The 23,851-nt window shown below is 48.3% G+C and overlaps 1 protein-coding gene and 1 long non-coding RNA gene across 9 annotated transcripts in view; one reads left to right on the top strand and one right to left on the bottom strand.

Annotated features, from left to right (window-relative positions):
- ARSG (arylsulfatase G) overlaps positions 1 to 23,851 on the bottom strand; it is a 2,325,381-nt gene that overhangs the window by 778,004 nt on the left and 1,523,526 nt on the right. The window lies entirely within an intron of this gene.
- On the top strand, positions 2,899 to 21,972 carry LOC147702322 (uncharacterized). Its single transcript, XR_015297518.1, has 5 exons — positions 2,899 to 2,960; positions 16,436 to 16,505; positions 16,722 to 16,834; positions 19,797 to 19,886; positions 20,416 to 21,972. It is a non-coding gene; the product is annotated as an uncharacterized LOC147702322 (long non-coding RNA).

Here is a 23,851-nt window from a genome sequence, read left to right as displayed (position 1 = left end):
GCGACCTAGGAAGTTGCCTTGAGGATTGAACTCTCTTGCCTAAAACTCAATGGGGACAAGACCGAGCTTCTGCTCCTCAGTAACTCTTCTTCTTTTAATCCCAAGTTACTTTGGCTTAAATGCCTTGGCCCTGCTTCAGATCCTAAAGACCAGATCAAAAGCCTCAGCGTCTGGCTGGACCACTCCCTTAGCTTCAACTACCAGGCGGCAAAACTATTGGTTACTTGCTGTGGCCTGCTGAGGATGCTACGCTAAATACTCCCACTTCTCCCATTTCAGGCAAAAAGAATCAAGTTCCAGGCTCTCATTCTATCCAGTTTGGACTATGAGAACGCCCTTTATTTAGGAGCCCCTCAATCCACTACACACAAGCTCCAGATCATTCAAAACTGCGCAGCATGCCTGCTCCTCCAGACCCTCTACTGGCAATACGCAAAACTGGCACTGAGGAGCCTTCACTGGCTGCCTGTTGGGGAGAGAATCCAATTGACAGCCATGTGTATCGCTCAAAAGGCCTTCTGGCGGAATGGCCCAGCAATCAGCCGATCTATGATTATTCCTTACCAACCTAGCAGAAACCTCCACTCGGCGTCCTCTTCCCTCGCCCTTTTTCCAAGAATAAAGAGAGCTAGATTTGGCGGGCGCTCCTTTTCCTATGAGTCTGCCATGCTATGGAACGCTCTCCCCCTACACATATGGGCGGAGCCTAATCTGCTGCCCTTTCTAAAACTTCTAAAAACACTGCTCTTTAACAATTGCATCTTGCTACTGGGCTTTCTCTGTCTGTCCCCGTTCGCCTGTAGCGCTGGGATGTCTCAGGGTAGCTATTGCGCTATATAAATGCTTTTTTCATTTAATTTCATTATCTTATGAACAAAGGTATTTTGCAGTCCCAAAGCCTGCTGTTCATAAAATCACACTGTAGTGACAATGCAAAATATCTTCAGTATTTACAAAAGTCCTTTTACATGTCAGAAAAGTATTTCAAACATGTAAAATGGTCTTATGACTTGGTTTGCAAATATAATAGGGGTGAAGGGGGATGATTTTGGGGGCGAATGCACAGCGGCTGCGGAGTGTCACCCCACTGCTCTGCAAGCAGTAGTTAAAGTGAAACTAAAATGATAATAACCAACGTTATTATCATTGTAGTTTTAAGTTTCCTGGTGTAGGGGCCACCGGGAGGAGTGGTTTGCCCTCTCAAGGGCACATGAATGGTGAACAACCTTTACAACGAAACTTTTACAACGCACTACCATTACACCGCGGTCATTACAACGCAAACCATTACAACGCATTGCGCTGGGGGGCTCTCTAGGATAGGGAATACGTTTAATTTTCTATCCAACACCTTCCCTAGTGTCCACGGGGACTGGAGTTGGAATAGAAAATTAAACTTTTCACTATCCAGCACCTCTAAGCGCTATGCGTTGTAAAGGTATGCGATGTAAAAACCGCGTTGTAAAGGCAGGCGTTGTAATAGCCTGCGTTGTAACGTCATACATCCCACATGAATGTGTGGCTGGCCATCTCAGGCTGGCCAAACATTCATGTACACATTGCATATTCTCCTCCTAGGCTGGGTTGCAGATTGCATGGAGAACATGCTCAGGCTCCTATTCCCCATTTGAGCGCGAACCACAGCATTCAGACGAATCAGAATTATGCATATCCTCAGAGCTTCCTGCTGCCAGACTTCAGACAGGAAGAAGATGAGAAAAGGAAGGAGGAGCGGCAGTGGCCAGCCGTAGCCAGGTAAGTGTTTTTTTGTCTTTTTCATCCCTCCTCCCATCCCCACTCCTCCTGTCCAGCAGGCGCGGTTCGTCCATTGGGCCGTGGGGGCGTAGCCCCCCCTGCCCGAAGCCGCCCGCAGCTCCCTCGGCGTCAATCATGTCAATGAATCAACATGACGTCAGACCGCCCTGCCCCTTCAGAGTCTGAAGGGGTGGGCCGTCAGGCGTCATGTTGATTGATTGACATGATTGTACAGGCGGCAACACAAGTGCGCATGCGTGGGGACGGAGGGTGAATTTTTACCCGTGCCCACGAATGCGTACTTGTGTTTTTGTGATGTTGCGCATGCCCATTAGGAGCCCTAATGGGCATGCTGCGGGCGAGAAGGTACCTGTGCCCCTGGCACCAGGATTGGCCAGGGGCGCTGTGAGCCTGTGACGTGTGGGGAGCAGAGCCCAGAGGTGGCGCGGACCGGGACCGGCAGCAAGGTAAGTGTGTGTGTTTTTTTTTTATTTTAAAGTGTTTGGTGCGAGCGTGCGTGTATGCATGAATGTTTGGTGGAGAGTGTTGCGAATGGATGTGTTTGTGTGTATGCGTGTGTGAAAACATTTCTTTGAGTGTTGTGTATGGGGGGGGTCGCCGCCGGCCTGAGTGGCCTGGGGCCCGCACTCGCAAATCAGTTTGCGCCTCACCACTTGAAAATTTCACCAGCCGCCCCTGCTGTCCAGTAGGAGCCACTCCCGAGAATGTATCAATGGTTTGTAACCACAATTGGAGTTGAAAAACACTAATCAGATACTGACACATCAGATGGGTGTTATCTAACTCACAAAAGGGATGCTGTTTCTGTGGGACATCTCCTTTAGAAATCATGACAGCGGCCCCTGGGGGAGCAGGCAGAGGTCCATAGTACAGGTGAGAAGACGTTGATTCTTGATGGACACAGGCTGCTTTTAAAGAAAATGTTTCACATTTCGCTATGAACAATTGATCCTGTTCTGGTGACAGGCAACCCTCACAACCAAAATACTGCATCTTACTTTTTGTCGTGGAAAGGACACCATATGCATGTTTTTTATCATCACTATCCAACAGCAGCTCCTCTGACAGCTGCGACCTGAAAATGCTAGATAAGCTGACTCCAGAAGTCATGTTCACGCGACAACCAAGTAGAGGGCGGACAGGCTGCTCGTCTGAAGAGACAGAAAGCCCTTTCAACGAGGATGGTAAGTGCAGGTGGCACCACTTTTAAGCAAAATTGCTTGTCCAAACCTTTGATCAATCAATCAATAAATCAGGGGTTTGTAAAGCGCGACTACTCACCAGTGAGGGTCTCACGGCACTGGGGCGGGAGGGTATCTGCTGGTCCCTCTGGGTGTGGCGGACTAATCGAAGAGCCAGGTCTTAAGGTCTTTGATAACTGTCTGACTAAATGCGATGAGGGGTGTCCTACCTCCAAGGGGCTAGGAAATACCCTTAATGAGAAAGAAGCAGTCTCTTCTACCACAATAAGTATTAAGTGCTTTAGCACGAATACCGTGTGTGTGTGACAGCGCATGGGTGTATGAGTATTGAGTGCCCAATCGGTTCACGATCCTGAAGACAGCCTTGAACCCCGGCAGAGGCCCCAGATAGGCTGACACAAGTCGGTCATAGACACAAAAATGAACCCCATTGTCCTGTCATTTCAAGCTTTTAGCATCCTTTGTGGAACTAAGGATAAGCTAATGTTATTGGTAACTCTAGCAAGGGATTTTTAATTCGCATTGATCGACAAGCCTCATTGTCTAGTAAAGCCTACCATCCTTGTTGTAAGTGCTTCCCGTCTCTTTAGACAGACAGCCTGGGCACGCTTTAGAGCGCTGCTACTGCTCCAGCCGCATCTGGCTCTGACTTTGGGGGGAAGGGGGGAGGGGGGGGCTGTGTTTCAAAAATAACTTATGGGTTTAAAAGCAAGGGAACTTCCTTGTACGTCCAGTAGTTTTCAGGCAACAATTACAATGTCTAGATAACTCTGGTGATGAATGTTCCTGCCGGTGAGAGATCGGAACTTTGTCTAGTGGCAGATCACATATCTGAGTGCCAGGAAATTACGAGTAGCGCTATAAATAAAATTACACGTATGTCATTGGGGGGCTATGGAGAGATAATAGGCACTATGGGAGTGGTAGGGAGGGATTTTTTTTTTTTTACTTTTTGAAACCTTTATTAACCAAAGTTGCATAGCAAGGTTACACATGTATAGCGATTCAGAGCACCATGAGTATGCATACAAATGTATGCCAACAGTATACACCAGAGTCCTGGTAGGCATAAGAATCCGCATATAAAGTCCATTGGGCCGCCAGCCCTTGAGTGACGACAAGGATATTGAAGTGCGTTTCAACAGCCATATGTCCGGCTACCTCGTCCGTAAAAACCCTACTGGACAGTATAGGAACTACCCCCCCCCCCCCCGCTCCCCCAACCTCCACCCCCTCCCCCAACTCTCCCCTCCCTTGCTGCCAGGTCCAGGAAAAGGGAAAAAAAGGGGAAAACCTTCACGAAAGATTGGGTCAATGCCACCCTGTCTTTATGTTGGGTCCTCGCGCGCCACACCACCCTGAGTTTGGGCCTCCCCCTGGCCAAAGTTCGTGGGGTCTATACTGTGTTGTGTTAAAGGGGCATCTAGTCCTGCCAGTTCTTGAAACATTACCCCCCAAGCCTGTAGGACCTCAGGTAGCTTTCCATCTCTCCTCGTATGCCTCATGTGTGCCTCTTCCGCCAATGCCCATTCCCTTAGATCCGCCCTCCATTTCTGCAACCCCGGACCCTGCGGGGACAACCAGTGGATGGCAAAACGACGCCGAGCTGTAACCAGGCCCAGTATGAGGAACCGTCTGCTCACTTTCCGTTTAGGGTCTCTGGGGATCAAGCCTAGGAGGCAAGGACGTAGGTCCAGGTCAATCACCCACCCCGATACCTCCGCAAAGACCTCCAGAACCGATTGCCAGTAGGACTGAAGGGTAGGGCATGCCGACATCATATGGACAAAGTCCGCCATGGGACTGCGGCATTTCGGGCACCGTGAATCCCTGGTATTATCAATAACCTAGAGTCGTTTGGGGGAGAGGTAGGTCATGTGTATAATATTGTATTGAATTTGTTTAAAGCGGTTGCTTACCGACACCTTCCGCACACTCTCGTGTATCTGTTCCCATTCACAGGGGGTGATTGCCTGCGAAAAACGCCTGCTGCCATCTGTCCTCTATCGCCAACGACCGTAACCTTTTATCCTCTCGCAAAGCCCTGTAGAGGTGAGTCACAAACTTTCGCCCCCCCCGCCATTGCTAGCATAGTAACTAAGGTATGGGTAGGCGCCGGGGCCTCCGGGAACGCTGGCCATAACTGCCGTGCAGTCGCCGCTAGCTTAGCGTATTGCAGGAATTGCCCCGGACCAAGCTCGAACGCAGTGACCACCTCTTGGTAGGTGATGAATTTATCATTTGGGTACAGATCGGCTAACATCAGGCAACCGCCCTCCACCCATTTCTCTATGGACATGACCCGTGCAATCCGGGCATCAGCCACATATCCATGTCGGGGACGAACGGCGTGCTGCCGATGTGGCGTCACAGTGCACGGCCCCAGATTGTGGCCCCTAACCGTACTATCGGGGGAATGTGGTCTCTTCGTTCCCCCTCCTGCCAGAGCGGCGCTCCCAGTTGTCCACTCCCATATGTCCCTGCCAGTAAGGACCGCTCCCAGGAGGGGTCCGTATCCAACCACGTAATAGAGCTCTAGATCAGGGACTTCTAGTCCACCGGCGCACCACCTACGTTTCAGGACCTCCAGACTTACTCTACATCTCTTCCCATTCCACAACAAGAGGACTAGGAGGGAGTCCAGTTCCCGAAAAATCCGGTGCAGTATCTCATAAAAGGACCCCTGCATCGTGTATAGGCAGCGCAGGAGGACCACCATCTTGATCAGAGCAATCTTTCCCATCAGGGAGATCTGAAGTGTGTTCCAGAAGGCTATACTTCCCTTCAAACCCCGGATTATCCATCCTATGTTGTGGTGGAAGAAATCGGTCGGATTTCGACTAATCCAAATCCCCAAATAGCGAAGTGTGTCATCCACCTATGGGAGCCCCATGTCCGGGCGTTGGACCCCCTCCCAGTCAGACTGCTCTCCGAGCGCATACAGCTGGTACTTCGCCTTATTTACTGTGAGGCCAGAAGCAGCTGCAAAATGTGTGAGCTCTGTCATTAAAATGGGCAGCGACTGCGCCGGCTGACTCAGATAGACCAAGGCGTCATCCACGTATAGAGACACCACATGCAACACGTCCCCTACTCTGATACCCCGGCCCCATAGCACCATGCGGAGATGACATGCCAATGGCTCCATCGCCAGGGCGAAGAGCAGGGGGGAGCGGGGGCATCCCAGACGTGTGCCCCTCAATATGGGTATCTCATCCGAGACCCAGCGACCCGTGCGGTTCCTGGCCACCGGACTGGTATACAATAACTCAGCCCAGTTTACAAATCCCTCCCCCAGGCCCATTTTTAAAAGCACCTTCCAGAGGTAGGCCCATCGAATCGAGTCGAAAGCTTGTTCGATGTCCAAAAAGACCCGCGTACTCTGTTTAGCATGTCCCGCTACAGTTCGCATGACGTGGGCCAGGCGACGAATATTCCTTAAGGTATTCCGGCCCGGGATGAACCCCGACTGGTCATCGTGGACCAGGCGTCGAAGGTGGGGTTGGAGTCTGGAGGCCAGCACCTGGCTGATGATCTTCAAGTCCATATTCAACATAGATGGCCTATAAGATCCGGGGAGGAGAGGGTCCTTGCCCGGTTCGGGAAGCATTACTATAGTCACCGCTCTCATGGAGTTCGGGAGTGAGCCCCGGTCAAAGGCCTCCAGTGCCACCTCTCGAAGTCTTGGGACCCGGACCCCCGTGAACCCCTTATAGAATTCGGCCGCTAAGCCGTCCATCCCCGGGATTTTGCCGTCTGCAGATGGGCTATCGCAGCACGCAATTCCTCCTCTCGGAGGGGCCCCCCAGGTCCTACTGGCTATCCGCCTCGATCTCGGGTAGCTGAATCCCCTCGAGGTACACCTCTATATTCTCCGCGCTCGCGAAATGCTGTGGCTCTGAATATATTTTACATAAATGCGATCGGAATACCTCGGTGATCGCCTGCTGGGTGTATACCATCCGGCCCAATCCATTCTAGAGTGCCAAAATCGGGTGAGGTTGGGTTTCAGCTATGCGCTAATAGTCTGCCCGCTTTGTCACCCTCCCTGTACCATCTCCGCCTGCTGGCCGTCCTATTAAATTTGCCAAGCGAAGCCCAGGCGTCTCCCAACAGCTGCCTTGTGGCCGTCCACTCAGGCCGCTGCTCCTTGTCTGTGGGGAAGTCCCTTTCCATCCTTGCCAAGCTGTCCTCGTGCTGTCGGAGTTCACGTTCCAGCACCCGCTTTACCCCTACCTCCGTGGACATACACGTCCCCCGGAGGACCACCTTCATGGCGTCCCATTCAGTCGCCCTCGTATTAGCTGACCCCCAGTTCACTTCTAAATACGTCTTGAGTCCTTGCAAGATAGCCTCCTTATAAGTGGGATCCCCGAACGCCTTCGTGTTAAGTCTCCAGAGTGGGATCTTAGGCCGGGAACCACCCACCAAATATGTGAGCAGGAGCGGGGAATGATCAGATAGGTAGCGTGCCAAATAATGGATCTCTTCCACCCTGTCTATTACCCTGCCCTGAAGAAAGAAGTAATCCAGTCTACTGTGAGTGTTGGCAGCAGGCGTGTAGCACGAATACACCAGTTGAGGTGGGTTGCGGTGTCTCCACACATCTGTCAAGTCATAACTTTGGAGCATCTGGGCCATTGCCTCTTTCATTTTAGGTTTGGCGTCTAACTTTGGGGGGTATCTATCTAAGCTCCCATCAAGTGCACAATTAAAATCCCCCACCAGCAGGAGCTCCTTGTCCGGGTCTATATCTAAGTGTCCCATCACTTGACCCAAAAATTCGCCATCGTCTGTATTTGGGGCATAAACGTTCACCAGGCATATATTACCCATCCAAAGTACCCTCCACGATGACGAACCTGCCCTCTGGATCCAGTTTTGTGTGTGTGGGTTTAAAAGGGACCCCCGGTGCCACCCAAATTAGTGCCCCCCTGGCAAACCCAGAGTAAGACGTGACAACAAACTGTCCTCGCCATCGACGCTGGACATACTTTAGGCAGTCCCCCCAAAGGTGTGTTTCTTGGAGGAAGGCAAAGCTGACCCCATAGCGTCGGAGATAGGTGGCTACTCTGATCCGTTTAACCATATTATTGAGCCCCCAAACACTCCACGTTAGCAGTTTGTATTTACAAGTATCACCTGTCATGAATCAGCTCTTTTCTACTGCGCCGCCCCCACCTGGCGCTCATGGAACCTTCCCAGCAGCGTGACGTGACCCCCCCCAAACAGCAGACATCTTAAACAGTGCAAAGCAAGAGTATGAAATGACCCAGCAGCATCCCTCCCTGTACCCAAACAAAGAACCCCAACAATTCCCACCCACAGGCGGTAGCACCACATTCCCCAATCCGAACCTGGTATGGGGACCTCGCACCCCGCCCCAAAAATCACCCCCCCCCCCCCCACCACCCCCACAGACCCTCCCTTTTCAAGTTACAATCAGGAAATCTAAACCAATTTTTTGAAACTGAGCACTTGAGTACGTATTAGTCCAAAGAGTCAAAAAGGAGGAAAAACCCCTCCCTTCATCCCTTAATTGAACCTTCAGCCAACTGCCTGATACCACGCCGCCCGCCCGACCAAGGCCTAGCCGGCCGCATCGGCACTCTACAATTGGCCTCTTGTATTTGACACTTAGCACAACAATATAGTCACTGCAATCAACAAATTGACAGCTCCCCCCCCTCTACTTATTGCTCCCAGCATTCCAGGGATCAGCCCCATCGCCCATCCATCAGGCCACACAGTTCCCCCCAAGTGAACGTGCAGAAGATACTCACAGTGTCCATGACCTCCCTGCAACAAATGTGGATCAACAATGTTACCAGTCAGGTGATCCGTGTATGGCCAGCAGCCGGGCCGGCGCTTTCCCCAGAGTCTGGTTGCGTTTCCTGTACCAGACAAAGTGGGGAAAATTGGTTCTGGGTTGGAACGTCCTCCAGTTCCGCTCGCAGGGTACCATCCAGGCCCACCGTGATATGTCCATTCTCCGTGCCGGCGCCTCCTCCCAGGGGCTGACCTCCCTCACTGCGTCGCTGGCTCCGCCGGTTGGCATTCCGCCGTCGTTGTTCCTGTGTGTGTTCGTGGTCCTCCAGGCCCAGTGAGTCCATCCAGTCCTCCGCGTCTGCCGGGCGGTTGAAAAAATGCGTCCCGTTGCCGTGTTGCACTCGGAGCCGGGCCGGGAAGAGCAGACTATACTTGACTTTGTAGCCCGCATATGTCGCTTAACTTGCAGGAAATCATTCCAGAGGTGCTGTACCTTTCTAGTATAGTCTGGAAAGATGTGGATGTTGTGGTTATCGTACCTGGGCGGTCCGGACTTACGGATATGTTGTAGGAGCATGTCCGGGCTATTAGGGCCCTAGGCAGGGATCCCGGCTTTGACGGCGGCCCCAGGGATGTATGGGCCCTCTCTATCGCGAACATTTTGGACAGTCTCAGGGTTGGGAAGGCCTTGCCAATCCAGTCCTCAAGAAAGAGGTCTGCCACCGGCTCCTCCGCGCGCTCCGGAAAACCTATAAAGCGTAGATTGTTCCTTCGGGACCGGCCTTCGGCGTCCTCAGCCCGGTCCTCCAAGCGGGTCGTATGTTCCTGCACAGCCGCTACTGTGTCCTTCAGCTGTTGGACCTCCACCTGCAATTCAGTTAGAGCCCCCTCCGTGGTGGTGACCCTGTCCGCCACTTTTCATAGGTCAAGGCGTAGATGGTTGATATCTATGGCCATGCCGTTCATTTTCCCTCTAGCGCCACCCGGGCATCACGAATCGCCGCCAGATTTTCGGCCTTGTCCTGGGCGGCTGCATCCGGATGGGCCTCCATTCCCCGTTCCATGCCGGAGCGCTCCGTCGCCGGGGGGCCTGGGACCGTATACTGCACTATCTTATTTGTCTGGGCTCCCCGTAGCTGCCGGTCCTTTCCCATATTAGTGGGGGCTACCCAGGGGCTTCCACCAGGCTCTTCACAGAGGGTAGTACGGGGACCCGACGGCACTCCTTCACTGGGCGCAGGTTAGCCCTGGCGTCTGCAACCCCACTCAGGCTGGTCCAGCCACAGGACACCTTCTATCCGGATCTCCGGTCAGCCGTGCTCCACGTCACACCCAGTCCGCAGGGGTCTCCCCAAGGCGCGCCGCCCAGGAGCAGGGGGGGGCAAGGGGGCGGGTCCCAGTGGTCCGGGGCTAGCTGACCAAGCTCTGCGCTGTCCTCCAGCTGCTGCAGCGGCAATCGCAGGGTATTCTGTAGCCCCAGCTAGTCAGGGGGGGGGGCTCTCCCCCGATCCACCCCTACGCACCCCTCATGGAAGGGGCTCCAATGGCAGCCTGGTCCCCCAGCTGGATGCAGGACAGGGGGAGAAATGGAGGGCCCCCAGGCAGTACAGGATCAGGCAGCACCCTGTCCTCTGCCGGTTCCGCGGCGGGATAGGGCCTCAGGAGTCCATGTAGGCCGCCCCACTGCACCACTGTTGAGGTGAAAACTCCGCTTGCAGGCCGCTGTCACTGCCGCGTCAATCGCCCCCACCAACGGCAGTCGGAGGCCGGTACTTCACTCCACTCTGCACGTGGGGGGTCCAGTGTGTGGGGCTCCCCGTGGTCGGTAGCGCTGTCATCCGGCGGGCCGGGGGGAGAACAGGCAATCGCTTACCCAGGTCGCCCGGCCCCTACGGGCCTTGCCGGCCTCCGCCTCGGTGCTGCAGGGGTATGTGTAGGCCTCTAGTCCCCGGTCTCGCGCAGAGCCGCTCCCCAGGGATCGCAGCAGCGCTCCCGGCAGCCGCTCTATCGCTCCCTCCGCCTCCCTCACCGGTCTCCCGGGGCCGCGCGCCCCCTCGTCAGCCTCCGCCGGGGGGTACTGCTGCTCCGCTGGGCCCCTCTCCTCTCGCCAGCCAGAAAGGCTGAATCACCACACGGCGGCCGCCATTTCCTCACCACTGCAGACGAGACGATCGCTGTGGGCCACCGCTCCCCCGCAGGCACTGGGGGCAAACTACTCGGCAGATGGCTACGTCAGAGGTCCAGGGGGGCTCCTCACCTCGGGAGCTCTATGGAAAAGCGAAATGTGCCAGGATAATTCAGGATTTAGGGGACATCAGGGCAGGAGCTGGGTAAAACCACGTCTAGCCAGCCATGTTGCTAAGCCACGCCCCTGCGTAGGGAGGGAATTAGTGTAGAAGGAGGTCATGGGGGCGTGAAAAAAGATTGGGCCTTTTGCCTGCCTACATGACTGTGGAACCAACAAGAGCAATCCGATGATGACGCATACCACCTAGGGAGCTGGTTGACATTATGTCAAAAATATATATATATATAAGATATCAGATACACCTACAAAGTCTTGCATTGGCACCTCTTAAAAGGAAACATTCCTCACGGGTGACAACGTTTCACCGAGATAGCCTGTTGTTCTTTCACGTGATTTACGAAGGAAGCTATCCAGGTAAGCTCCATTCTCTCCTTCCATCACGGTATATAAGCCTGATTCTTTCCCAAATTATTTTGTCTGCCTTAAGCTAGCGAATTTGTTTGGAAGCAAGCCTTTATGAATTGTGATGTGGTACCTCTTTTGCTTTGTTGAACAATGGCTGTGCACCTCTTACAGACGGGGTGGTTGCCACAGCCGGACTGGGAACAGAACCTAGCCCAGGCAGATTGCTGCTCGGCCCCGAGAGCCCGGGGTGCTTGTGAGAAGCAGTGATCCCACTTTTGCTACAGGGGCTGACATTGCAGAACTGCAGCAGAACAGGTCCCCAGTAACAAAACCAGCCCCCACAGGTACACAACCAGCCCCATCCATCCGGCCCACCGTAGAAATGCCTGCCTCACTTCAGCCTGTGCGGCCCTGGTGGTTGCACTTTATTCAAAGACGGGTAGGCTAAGGGTATCCTCTGTGAACGGCACGCGCACTGGAGGGTGGTCTATGTGCAGTGTACATATAGGGGGTCTGTACAGTCTGCACAGACAGGAGGAGCACTCCCTGTAGATCTGCTTCTTTTCAGGTATACAACACATAGAAAAACATTCAGACAAATATTTAGTTCAGGCGACTGCACAGCCAGATTCTGCATACACAAAGTAAATACTCGCCCTGTACACTCACAAGGAAACCACATTCTGCAAACTCAAGCATGTCATACAAGTGCACTTTAGATACAGAGACAAGCACACCCAGGTGCCCTGATAACTTACACAAATACACAGTACATGCCTTGGATCTTGAGTCTACAGATCGGTCCCGGCTGGTGACTTTTTTATTTACTTACTTGTATTTTTTCCAGTGGTTTTACACTTTACATCGTGCCATCCTCCTCCCTCTTTCCCCCTCCCCCATGCCTCAGCCTGCACAGTATCTAAATGAAAATGCTAGGTCTACTGTACATGATAATACAGAAGTGAAATTCAGTATCATTCTTGCCTGCTGGAGTGGTCCTGACCACTGATTGGCTTCGCATTATGAAATAGTACGGAGAGCACAGCAATGGGCTTTCTTCAGAACACCGAATAGCCTTGCACGTCACTGAGGGTGGAGTGAAGGCTACAGTCTTCCCCAGCAGTGGTTGTAGCCCTTTTGTAACTGCAGTATGACTTTGCTCATTTTACACCTGGTCAATCACTGGACTCTGTTGTTTGACAACAAAAGTATTGTATTGTACTGTAACATTTACATAAGCGTGTACTACCTATGTGGGGCACTGTAGCGCTTGTCTACATGGGCAGCAAGCTACACTGGGCAGGGTGTGTGGTCTGAAAGATGCTGGCTTTGTTTATTTTAAGCTTTAAGCGAAGTGTTTTCATGTCATGCTTGATGGCCACAGCAGTTATCGTGTTATGGGACAGCGCGCTTAGCAAAGTGGTTGATTGTAGTGTCCTGAAGGACAAGTAAAAAGGTAACCTTTCCCTGGGGGCTGTACATTCTGCAGCCTACACCCATCCATCACAGACATCACCAGTGAGGTGACCCTGAACATAAAAGAGGCTTGGCACACATGCCCGGGGCCAGTTACATACATATACTACATGTGTCATTAGTCCTTCTAGCATAAGGGCCTGGGTCCCAAAATATAACAATTGGTGACGAAAACGGTTCTAAAACTGTACCCTGGCACTGTCTCTCTACTAGTCCTTCCTGGCTGGAGAGCTGTGCTGGACCACGTAACAGGTCATGAAAGGCCACAGAGGGAAGCACTTCAGCCAATGTGGTGGAAAAAAATGCCGAAGGTAAAAAGGAGAGGCTAGTGTGGGCAAGAGTTGGAGGGTGGCCCCCCTGAGCTGGTGGGAGTGGCTCCCGCCTCCCTTATGGTCGCTGGAATCATGCCTGAGGAGCAGAAAGGCCGTGAGGGTGGTTGGAGAACACTGCTTGCCCTTTGTGGCCACCTGCGGATGTATGTCGTTACAACGCATACTTTTACAACGCATACCTTTACAACGCATTTTTTACACCGCAACATCCATTACAACACATTGCATTACAACGCATGCCATTACAACGAATTAGTTGAAACTACCTTTACAACGCATTCCACTACAACGCATACTACATTTACAACGCATATCATTACAAAGCATACCATTACATTGCATGTATGGTAAGTATTGGATAGTGTAGGGGTAAACATTACTATTCTTACTCCAGGGGGGTGCAACAGTAGGGTAAGTGTTGGATAGTGTAGGGGTAAAAATTACTATTCTAACTCCAGGGGGTGCAACAGTACGGTAAGTATTGGATAGTGTAGGGGTAAAATGTACTATTCTAACTCCAGGGGGTGCAACAGTAGGGTAAGTGTTGGATAGTGTAGGCATGCGTTGTAATGGTATGCGTTGTAATGACTGCGTTGTAATGACATGCGTTGTAGTGGTATGCGTTGTAGTGACATGCGTTGTAATGGTTGCGTTGTAATGGCATGCGTTGTAATGGATGTTGCGTTGTAAAAGTTTCGTTGTAAAGGTAGTGCGTTGTAAAAGTTGCATTGTAAGTGTTGTTTCCCCCACCTGCTGTCACCTTAGGGAAGAAGGTATCTTGGCCCCATAGGGTGAGAAAGTGCAGCTACTTCAACCAGCTGAGAGACCGGCTGGCATGTACAGAGGCCAGCGAACCATCCTGAGATGAGTCTAGCAGGCACATGTACTCTAGACCAGCAAGGGGCTACAGCCAGTGCAGTACACCTGCAAGACAGCAGGAGCATCCGTCAACCCGCAGAAAGAAGAGACATATGTTTTGTGTCTGCTTGCCTCGCACTGTAGGAGACCTCAAAGCTAATTGCGGTTCTGAGAAGAGGCAGCACATAGTCTAGATCTGGCAACTAGATAGCGCCATTTGGAAAGAGGCTAGTTTAAGTCACCTAGAAAGTGAGTAGCTCCCCTCCCCACTGATGGCAGGACACAATTAGACACTCAGAATAAAGACTTTAGGGCACTTGCAACACACTGGTGAAAGAGGAACATTTGTCATCTCTGCCCGGCAGCCCCAGAATACATGCGCACTCATCGCTCACCAGGAGTCCTGCAGAGGTAAAGTCCACACGGCTTCCAATGCAGGCTTCTCACAGAAGTCACTGCTGGTCATGTTGCTGCGCCCCCAGTTTGAGCAGTGACACTACACCAGTTGTTCATTCATTTGAGAGGGAAGGAAAGGCCATTGCAGGACTGCAGTGCAGCCAGAGCGACACCAGTGTAAAGACAGCACAGCCTGGACACCGCGCCATCAGGGTAGCCCCTCGGACAGCATCAACTGGCTCTACCACAAAACTACAGAAAGCCCAGTGCCTCATAATGTGAGGAGAGGACAGGAGTAGCCGAGTGGCACAAGAAGAAGTGTGCTCTTCCACTGCTGCCGCCCAGTGAAGGAGGGGAGAAATCACAGAAGACATTCGGATCACGAGGTGTTATTCATTAAAGATACTGAGTTTTCACACACCCCCTCAGCCATGAACTCCAGAGATGTTACACTGAGCAACCAAGCATGCAGACATGACCCCAGGCAGGATGAGGTCCAACGATAGGGAGGCTGGACTAAAAGGTGGATGGGAGCACATTGCACCGGACAGCAAAGCCTCACTGTCCTGCAACCTCAAGGCACCCTATGACACATCCACACTAACCATGACTGATGACTGCACGGCCTCAAGGAGCAAGCACTGTGCCAACAAAAGAAAGCAAGGCAGAAGCAGGGTTGTTTTCACTGTGCATGGAGCAAGAGCTACAAGGAGGTCCCTGATGAGGGAAAATACAACACATAATCTGATGCCACACTACCCCAGGGAAGAAGAGAATAAGGTGGTGGGAAGGCCCTTGAGGCAGAGGGCCAGCCAAACATTCCTACCAGGAACACTGGAGCTTCAAATGGTCACCAGACAACACAAAGCCTTATGCAACCCTGCACTAGAGAAGCAAGGGGGAGTAGATCAGCAGCTGCCCTGATCACCACAAATGCTGAGGAAACACTCAAGGCCTGTTGGCCTGACTGTAGAGAAAATTGACCACAGACAGACCCTGTTGGCTAGTCCCCGAAGGCAGTGCACCCAGAAAGATTAGAGACTCAAGCAGCTATAAGTATCAACCACGGACACCAAAGGTAATGGGGTACGTCCAGCAGCAGAGATAAGCAGTGAAATATCAAAGTTTAAATAGCGCGCCGGTGTCCAGAAAATTGAGCACCCCAGTGAAGTGGAGTGGAATCAGTAGGTCACGGGACTACATCAGAAATAGTGGTAGCCATCTTGGAATATCGATGTTAGAGATAATAGTCTCAGCCTAAAGTGTAGACTTTCATAGTTTCTTCTGGCTTTTTGGATATTGGGCGTAACTTTGTTGCTGCATTTACCTTATTGTGATGGTCCATCATGATCGCATCACTTTCTTCCAATTTCTGAAATTAGGCTTTTATGTTTCTCTTGAACGGCCTCAGTCTACACTTTAGGCTGAGACTATTATCTCTAACATCGATATTCCAAGATGGCGCCACTATTTCTGACGTAGTCCCGTGACCTACTGATTCCACTCCCTCTTACAGGTGTGCTCAATTTTCTGGACACCGGCGCGCTATTTAAACTTTGATGTTTCACTGCTTATCTCTGCTGCTGGACGGACCCCATTACCTTTGGCGTCCGTGGTTGACTGCGTTCCTGGCCGTGACCATTGTATTACAGTAAGTGATGCTAATGGTAGTTTTTCCCTTCGTAGACTGGGAGCTCTGGGCGTCATGACTATTCCCCTCGCATATATCAATGACTTTATAATCATTATGATTGTGCATCAATTTTTTGTGTACTAGGTTTGGGATTACTGGGCTAGTCAAAATGGGAAGGGAGATGGACTCACTTTTTTAATTGCAATGTGACATTACATCTTTTCTTCCTCCCATCATGGCTGTATTTTGATCAGTAATCTGATATGCGTGCTGGGGATAACTTCCCCACCCAGTCTTGCATACTGATGTCAGGCTTTTTTTATCTCCTTATGCCTAACAGAGCCTGGTGGTTATGCCTGATGGGGCATTTACTGTCTACAAATAAGGTGATTCAAGGACATCATTCTTAGGTAAGATACAGCTTGCTAAATAGTGTATAGATCTCTTTACAACTATAGCTGTTCCTCTGGGTGCAATTGATTAAAGGCTCTGGGATTAGAGATTGGACCAGGTGTCTCATGCCGTACTTAATAGACTTATGATTAGGATAATCTCATGAGTTTTAGCATAGATGATGTGATGCCCTTCTTACATTTAATTATTATTGTTTTTTATCTTTGAATTAGAGATATTATACGCGGTCCCCACCTCCCCATACTCTTGGGGTTCCGGTAATACAATCACTGGAACAATCTACCAGGTCACTTTACACCTGCCTTTGGATTTTTCGCTTGGCAATGTAAGTATAGATCGCGGTGTGACCTTTTGGTCTTTCTAGTGTACGTTCAATATTTGCCTATATCATCATATATACGCATGGTTCAAATATTTTTTATAGATTGGGACGGATCACTGACATAATATAGAATGACAAAATATAGACTTACCAAAATATAGTCACCAAAATATAGAATGCCAAAATATCGAATTCCTATCTACAAACAGGTAAGTACAAAAATATCGAATCCAAAATATAGTCTGTAAATAATATAGTCAGTCAGAATATCGAATTTTTTTAAATGGCTTAAAAGTAATTTAAAATTAATGAAATAATAAATATAATTAACTAAAACATACTTAAAAATACTCAAATAACCTTAAAATTAAGATATAATTATTTAAGTTATTAATAAAAAATGTACAATATTTTACCATAGGATAGCAGGAGGGTAACATTTAATATTACCACCCCAGTGAGTGCAACAGTAGGGAAAGCTTTGGATAGCGTAGGGGTAAAAAATACTATTCCCACTCCAGAGAGTGCAACAGTAGGGAAAGCTTTGGATAGTGTAGGGGTAAAAAATACTATTCCCACTCCAGAGAGTGCAACAGTAGGGAAAGCGTTGGATAGCGTAAGGGTAAAAATTACTATTCCCACTCCAGAGAGTGCAACAGTAGGGAAAGCGTTGGATAGTGGGAGGGTAAAAAATACTATTCCCACTCCAGTGAGTGCAACAGTAGGGAAAGCGTTGGATAGCGTAGGGGTAAAAAATACTATTCCCACTCCAGAAAGTGCAACAGTAGGGAATGCGTTGGATAGCGTAGGGGTAAAAATTAATATTCCCACTCCAGAGAGTGCAACAGTAGGGAAAGTGTTGGATAGCGTAGGGGTAAAAAATACTATTCCCACTCCAGTGAGTGCAACAGTAGGGAAAGCATTGGATAGCATAAGGGTAAAAATTACTATTCCCACTCCAGAGAGTGCAACAGTAGGGAAAGCGTTGGATAGCGGGAGGGTAAAAATTACTATTCCAACTCCAGAGCGTGCAACAGTAGGGAAAGCGTTGGATAGCACAGGGGTAAAAATTACTATTCCCACTCCAGAGAGTGCAACAGTAGGGAAAGCGTTGGATATTCGAAGGGTAAAAATTACTATTTCCACTCCTGAGAGTACAACAGAAGGGAAAGCATTGGATAGCGTAGGGGTAAAAATTACTATTCCCACTCCAAAGAGTGCAACAGTAGGGAAAGCGTTGGATAGCGTAGGGGTAAAAAATACCATTCCCACTCCAGAAAGTGCAGCAGTAGGGAAAGCGTTGGATAGCGGGAGTGTGAAAATTACTATTCCCACTCCAGATAGTGCAACAGTAGGGAAAGCTTTGGATAGCGTAGGGGTAAAAATTACTATTCCCACTCCAGAGAGTGCAACAGTAGGGAAAGCGTTGGATAGCGTAGGGGTAAAAAATACTATTCCCACTCCAGAGAGTGCAACAGTAGGGAAAGCGTTGGATAGCGGGAGGGTGAAAATTACTATTCCCACTCCAGTGAGTTTAACAGTAGGGAAAGTAATGATTTAATATATTATTAAAAATAAATTAAATATCAATCCCAATGAAACATTAATTGAAATTAATAACCAATTTAATATTATGTAATAATTAATTAGAAATACAACTACATATTAGTTATTAAAAATTAATAACCTATTCATAATTATTTAACAGCTAATTAATTTTCAATAACAAAAACTAATTAATAATACAAATTAATACCAATTAAAAATTAAAAGTAAATTAATTATCAATACACAAAAAGTATTTTTAACATGTAATTAATTACAATTACATTACTTCCCACCCTGTTCCCCTATAAACCCACATCCCACTACAGAAAATACATTAATACAATTATCATAATTATCAAATATTTAATTAATACAAACTAATTACCAATTAATAAAAAATTAATTGCCAATTAATAGAAATTAATTACCAATTAAAAATTAATTAACAATAAATTTAAAATCAATACCAATGAATGAAAAAAATAATTTACTTAATTACAATTAAATTACTTCCCACCCTATTCCCCTAAAAGCCCACAACCCGCTACAGAAAATAAATTTAGAAAATTAACATATTTAACAATTAATCAATTAATACAAATTAATCGACAATTAATAAAAATTAATGACCAATTAAAAAATAACAATACATTCAAAATGAATACCAATAAATAAATAAAAATATTTAATTAATTACAATTAAATTACTACCCACCCTATTCCCCTATAAACCCACAACCCGCTACAGAACTAAAAAGCAAAATTTAATTAACAATTAATAATAATTGCTAAAAATTAATATTTAATTTATATAATTAAATTACTTCCCACCCTATTCCCCTATAAACCTACAACCCGCTACAGAATTAAATTACGCAAAAATTAAATAACCTAACATTCATTACTTAAAATACATTAAACATACATTACAAAAATTAATATACACTTTTCATACATATACTAACATACAAAACACTTAAAAAAATTGGTATTATTAAAAAATCGATATATTTAATGCCTATATTGTATACTTCGATATTTTGACTTCTATATTTTGAAAATCGATATTACTTACCTTAAATTCGATATTTTTAACCACTATATTGTGTCCATTCGACATTTTGCCCATTCTATATTTTTACTTCGATATTATGTCCATTATATATTTTGGAATCAATAATATGACTGTTTACCGATTGGGACCTATATAACTACAGATCCCATGTGAAGCAACACTGGAACAATTATCTTCAAAGGACTTATCTGTCTACGAGTTCCATTCATCACATATTCTCCTGTTGAGAACACTGGACTTTTTCTTCATATGTAAGGATACATCAATGGGAGCATGGACTATAGTACTATTAGCATTCCTTGACTAACTCTGACTTGGGTATCTGTCCTTCCGTCTCCATAGATTCCCATGGAGGACTCCAGATCGAGGTATAGCACGCTTCTATTGCAGTCTCTACCATCTATAGAGACATGACCTACTACTTCTAAATCTGTAGGTATATTTTAGTTGGTCCATGATGGTTGTCCTAATAGGTGCTGTGACTGGCCGCCACCCCCTCCTTTAAACCTTTATTGTGTAATGGGCTAATGAGGATTAGCTTCGCATTTTTTAAGGAATCCATCCCCAAACTACTACTACATGTGACCTTTGTCACGTTTTTTGTCTGCAGTTCCTCTTTGGGGAAATATAGATCAACCTCAGACCCTTTGGCTATTGCCTACATATGAACCTTCTTCCCTCTTTCTTCCCTATTGTTTCCTTCTCATTTTCAGGCATTCATAGAATGTTATATAATTTAGACCCTTTGGCCCTTGACCTCTACAGTATACAGCTCCTGAATGTACTTTCTGATGAACTATATCAATTGGGTATGAATATTACCTAAGGAAACGCCAAAGCAAATTTTATAGAAGTATAAATAGATTTGTCACTTGTGTTTTTATCTGTATGTTTGTCACAATGCTTTGTACTGTGGTGGACATTCTTTTAAATGTATGTATATATGTTTGTATTTAAACAGCCCTGAAGAAGTCCCAAGTTGGGATGAAACACGTTGGCTGTACGGTTTTTTCTACCATACAACGGAATAAAGAATTCAAAACTGAGGAGCCTTTTTCATGTTATCATTTGGATTTGAACTTGTTTTATTGTTGGTATTTTTTGGTGCACCTGTGCTTTTGTTTATATTGTTGAGTTCCTGTTGGAACTAGCACTGTGATGGTCGTTGCCAACCAGTGTGCACACATCTCCCTATGATGATAGAAAGGGAACTTTACTATTAGAGTAATTACAGGTTATGTGCTGAGACTAAGAAGGTTCCACTGTCTTCTTGATTTTCTAGTATCTTGATACCCTTCCTTAGCACTAACCTGCTCTATATTTGGGTTTTTACATACATCTAGATTAAGTATATGTAACTTAATTAGAACCTAACCCCATGCCTGGTTTTAAAGACAGACGTCAGGAGCTAGCTCAGGACCTCTTTGCTATGAATCTAAAATCAGTTAGCAAGAGTGTCCCAAACACAGAGGGCCTTAAAGTTACATTAAAAAAAATTAGAAAAACTTAAAAAACATGAAATTTCTAGATGGTGGGACGACACCACTCTGGAGAAATACATTGAGAATGAAAAAATACCGCGGGCCTCAGAATTTTAATTTTCCCTACTTTTGAGGACCTGGATCAAGAACAACTGGAGTACTGGGAGGGAAACCTCCGCAATGCCTCCTATGATATGATACGTATTTTAATTAAGAACGCAGAAAAAAAGGGAGAAAAATTGAAACAGGAAATTGAGGAACTTGAAAAGGAAATTGAACTTTCGAAACTTAAGGAAACTGTGAAGAAAAATTATGCCACCCTAGATAGAATTCTTGAAGGTCATCAGCTTTACTTAAGGGATAAGAAGGTCAAAAAAATAAAAAGAGATGATAAGGACTTTAAGGATGGGAGAATTTACACCTTCTCTCATAAATATGACAATGTTAAGATCCCCGGTGTGGGCAAAAGACCAAGAGAGGACACTTCAGAACTGACTTCTGCCAGCAGTATAACCTCTCATCATCAGTTGCCAGTTCTGTCGCAACAGAGGAAGCAGTGGAGGCAGTGGAGGGTGAAATTAGACCCAATACGTTTTTTATTGGAAATGGAGAGATTATGACTAGGTGCAAGACCCAAAGATAAAAAACAAGAAGGGCGGGGAGGAGATGGTAGGAACGTAAACAAAAACAGGAAGCCAAATGTGGAAACAGTGGCAAGGAGGACAAAATCAAAGAAGACAGGGAATTAACTGACCTTAACATTAGTGGAGAAACTTGGACTAAGAAATTGATGATTGTGAATGTTTCGGATAGGATGCTGTCTGATGATGAAATTTCTGTTCTAAACAAAGGTTTGTGTTTTTGTCCTAATCAACTAGGGGGAGATGTTGATTTGTTCATTGACCTGTCAAAATTCATTAGATTACTGAAACTGAAAGACCATTTTTTGCGGAATCCCTCTACCAATGTTAAACCAATAACTGAAAGTGTTCCCTCTGTGCAAACGGTAAATGAAATAAACTTGATTCAAACAATGATGTCTGTTGAGTTGAAAACTTCTATCGATATAGATAATTCGTAATTATTTTGATATTATGGAAGATGTATCCATTGATAGTGGCCTCAAACCAAAATCCAAATTCATCCCTGTAGGCACACATCCTAACATAGACATCTTTAGGAATAGGGTCACACAAGGGTTCCATCAATTATTGGAACACCGTGGGCATGGCCAGGTGCCAGTGCAGATGGCCGCCTAACTTGAGAGCTCCGTGAAGCCGAGCCCTCACTAGTGGAAATCCGGACAAAATCCGTGATCCACTAAACTCTCCCTTTAGCTCCAGCACGGTGCTGCACTGCGGAGCCCACCGATCCAACGCCCAAAAAACACAGCTCTGCCCCTAGACCGAGATCCGGCACTCGGGTGTAGGCCTGCCTTTGGGGCGGCGCTGCTCCGGAGCCACAAGCGGACCAGAAATCTACCGGAGGTCCCGGCTTGCAGGCCTGGTCGTGCGAGTCGAGCGAGGAGAGGCCGAAGTGGTGTCTTCGGTCTCACCCAGACGCCGGAAGAGTCGTCGAGGAGGGGTCGCCCTGCAGGACGAGGGGGTCGCCCGTGGGACGACGGTGCACTCAGTTTGCTGCAGCGTGGAGCCCGCATTCTGATCGCCGGCACTGGAGCGCGGCGGTGGGGCCTAGAAGACTACGTGAGGCCCCGGTTTCTGGGCCTAGCCTAGAAGAGCTGGAGAGGGCGGCGACTGGTACCGGGGACCCCGAAGAGGGAACACGAGCTCCTGGTGTCGCCTGAGAGGGACTAGACACTGCGCTGACCCAAGGGCCGGACCGAGTGCGACGTAGGGAGCTGGTGGCGCCACCTGCCGGCGGACACAGTAGTAGGAGGTGAGAAGCGCCGAGGAGGGAAGCGCTACTTACGGCTGGACACTGGCACGCCACAGCAGGCATTTATCCTACCAGCAGAAGACCGCGGATTGTGGCGGTATCAGCTGTCTGGACAAGTGAGGCCCAGTATGACACGGCCTTGGGGATACTTGCATAGGGCAGTTGCCGCCGAACCCAGGGCGGGCCTAGTCGAGGGTCGTAAACTACAGTGGCGGGGGCTCCTGCATCTACCCAGAGAGAGTGACACGTGGTGGGGTGCTACTGCACCAGCTGGATAATCAGTAGACTGTGGTCCTACGCAGAGCTGGAGTGGTGCGGGCCCACCCTTGGTAATCCGTATGCGCTGTGGGGGAGGAGAGGACGGTGCTACCCCTCACTGGCGCAACATGAGTGACTTGGACACTACAGTGATTCCCCACACGGCCCTGTGACTGCCACGAGGCCATCACACGTCATAGGTATAACTCAGCAAAATGAGGCCCAAGACTGCTGTGCCTACGCAATCCAACAAACAACAAATATGCTGTTCAGAAGGGGGCCTCCCCAGCAGGGGGCACGTCTAGTGACACCGCCGCCCCAAAGGAACCATCGCTTGCCTCCATTATGGCGGCTATACAGGCCCTGGGCACCAATTTGGAGACCAAAATAGATAGGGACTCAATCGAGGCAAATCTTCTTCCTGCTGACCTCAGCAAGACCTCAGACAAGGCCAAGTCAAACAAAGCCGGAATCAGGGACCTACAGACACCGGCGAAGACATTGGAACACCTTGTCAACGAGCTAGTTCACCAGCACCGTCAGATGGCCCCCAGACTCGAGGACCAGGAAGGACAGGCCCGGAGGAGCAATATACGCGTGGTGGGCGTTCCGGAGGAAGCTGAAGGACCTAGTATGGAACTATTTCTAGAAGACTTGATCCTTAACCATCTTAAGCCTAAGCCCCTATCAAACATCTTCACTGTCGAACGCGCACACCGTGCGCCCATCCCCAAGCCGAAACCAGGGACGCCGCCCAGGACA

This window comes from Lissotriton vulgaris, chromosome 7, assembly GCF_964263255.1.
Source record: "Lissotriton vulgaris chromosome 7, aLisVul1.2, whole genome shotgun sequence".
NCBI classification, from domain to species: domain Eukaryota; kingdom Metazoa; phylum Chordata; class Amphibia; order Caudata; family Salamandridae; genus Lissotriton; species Lissotriton vulgaris.
The sequence above is the reverse complement of the archived record's forward strand: the minus strand, read 5'-3'. Positions and strand labels throughout refer to the sequence as shown.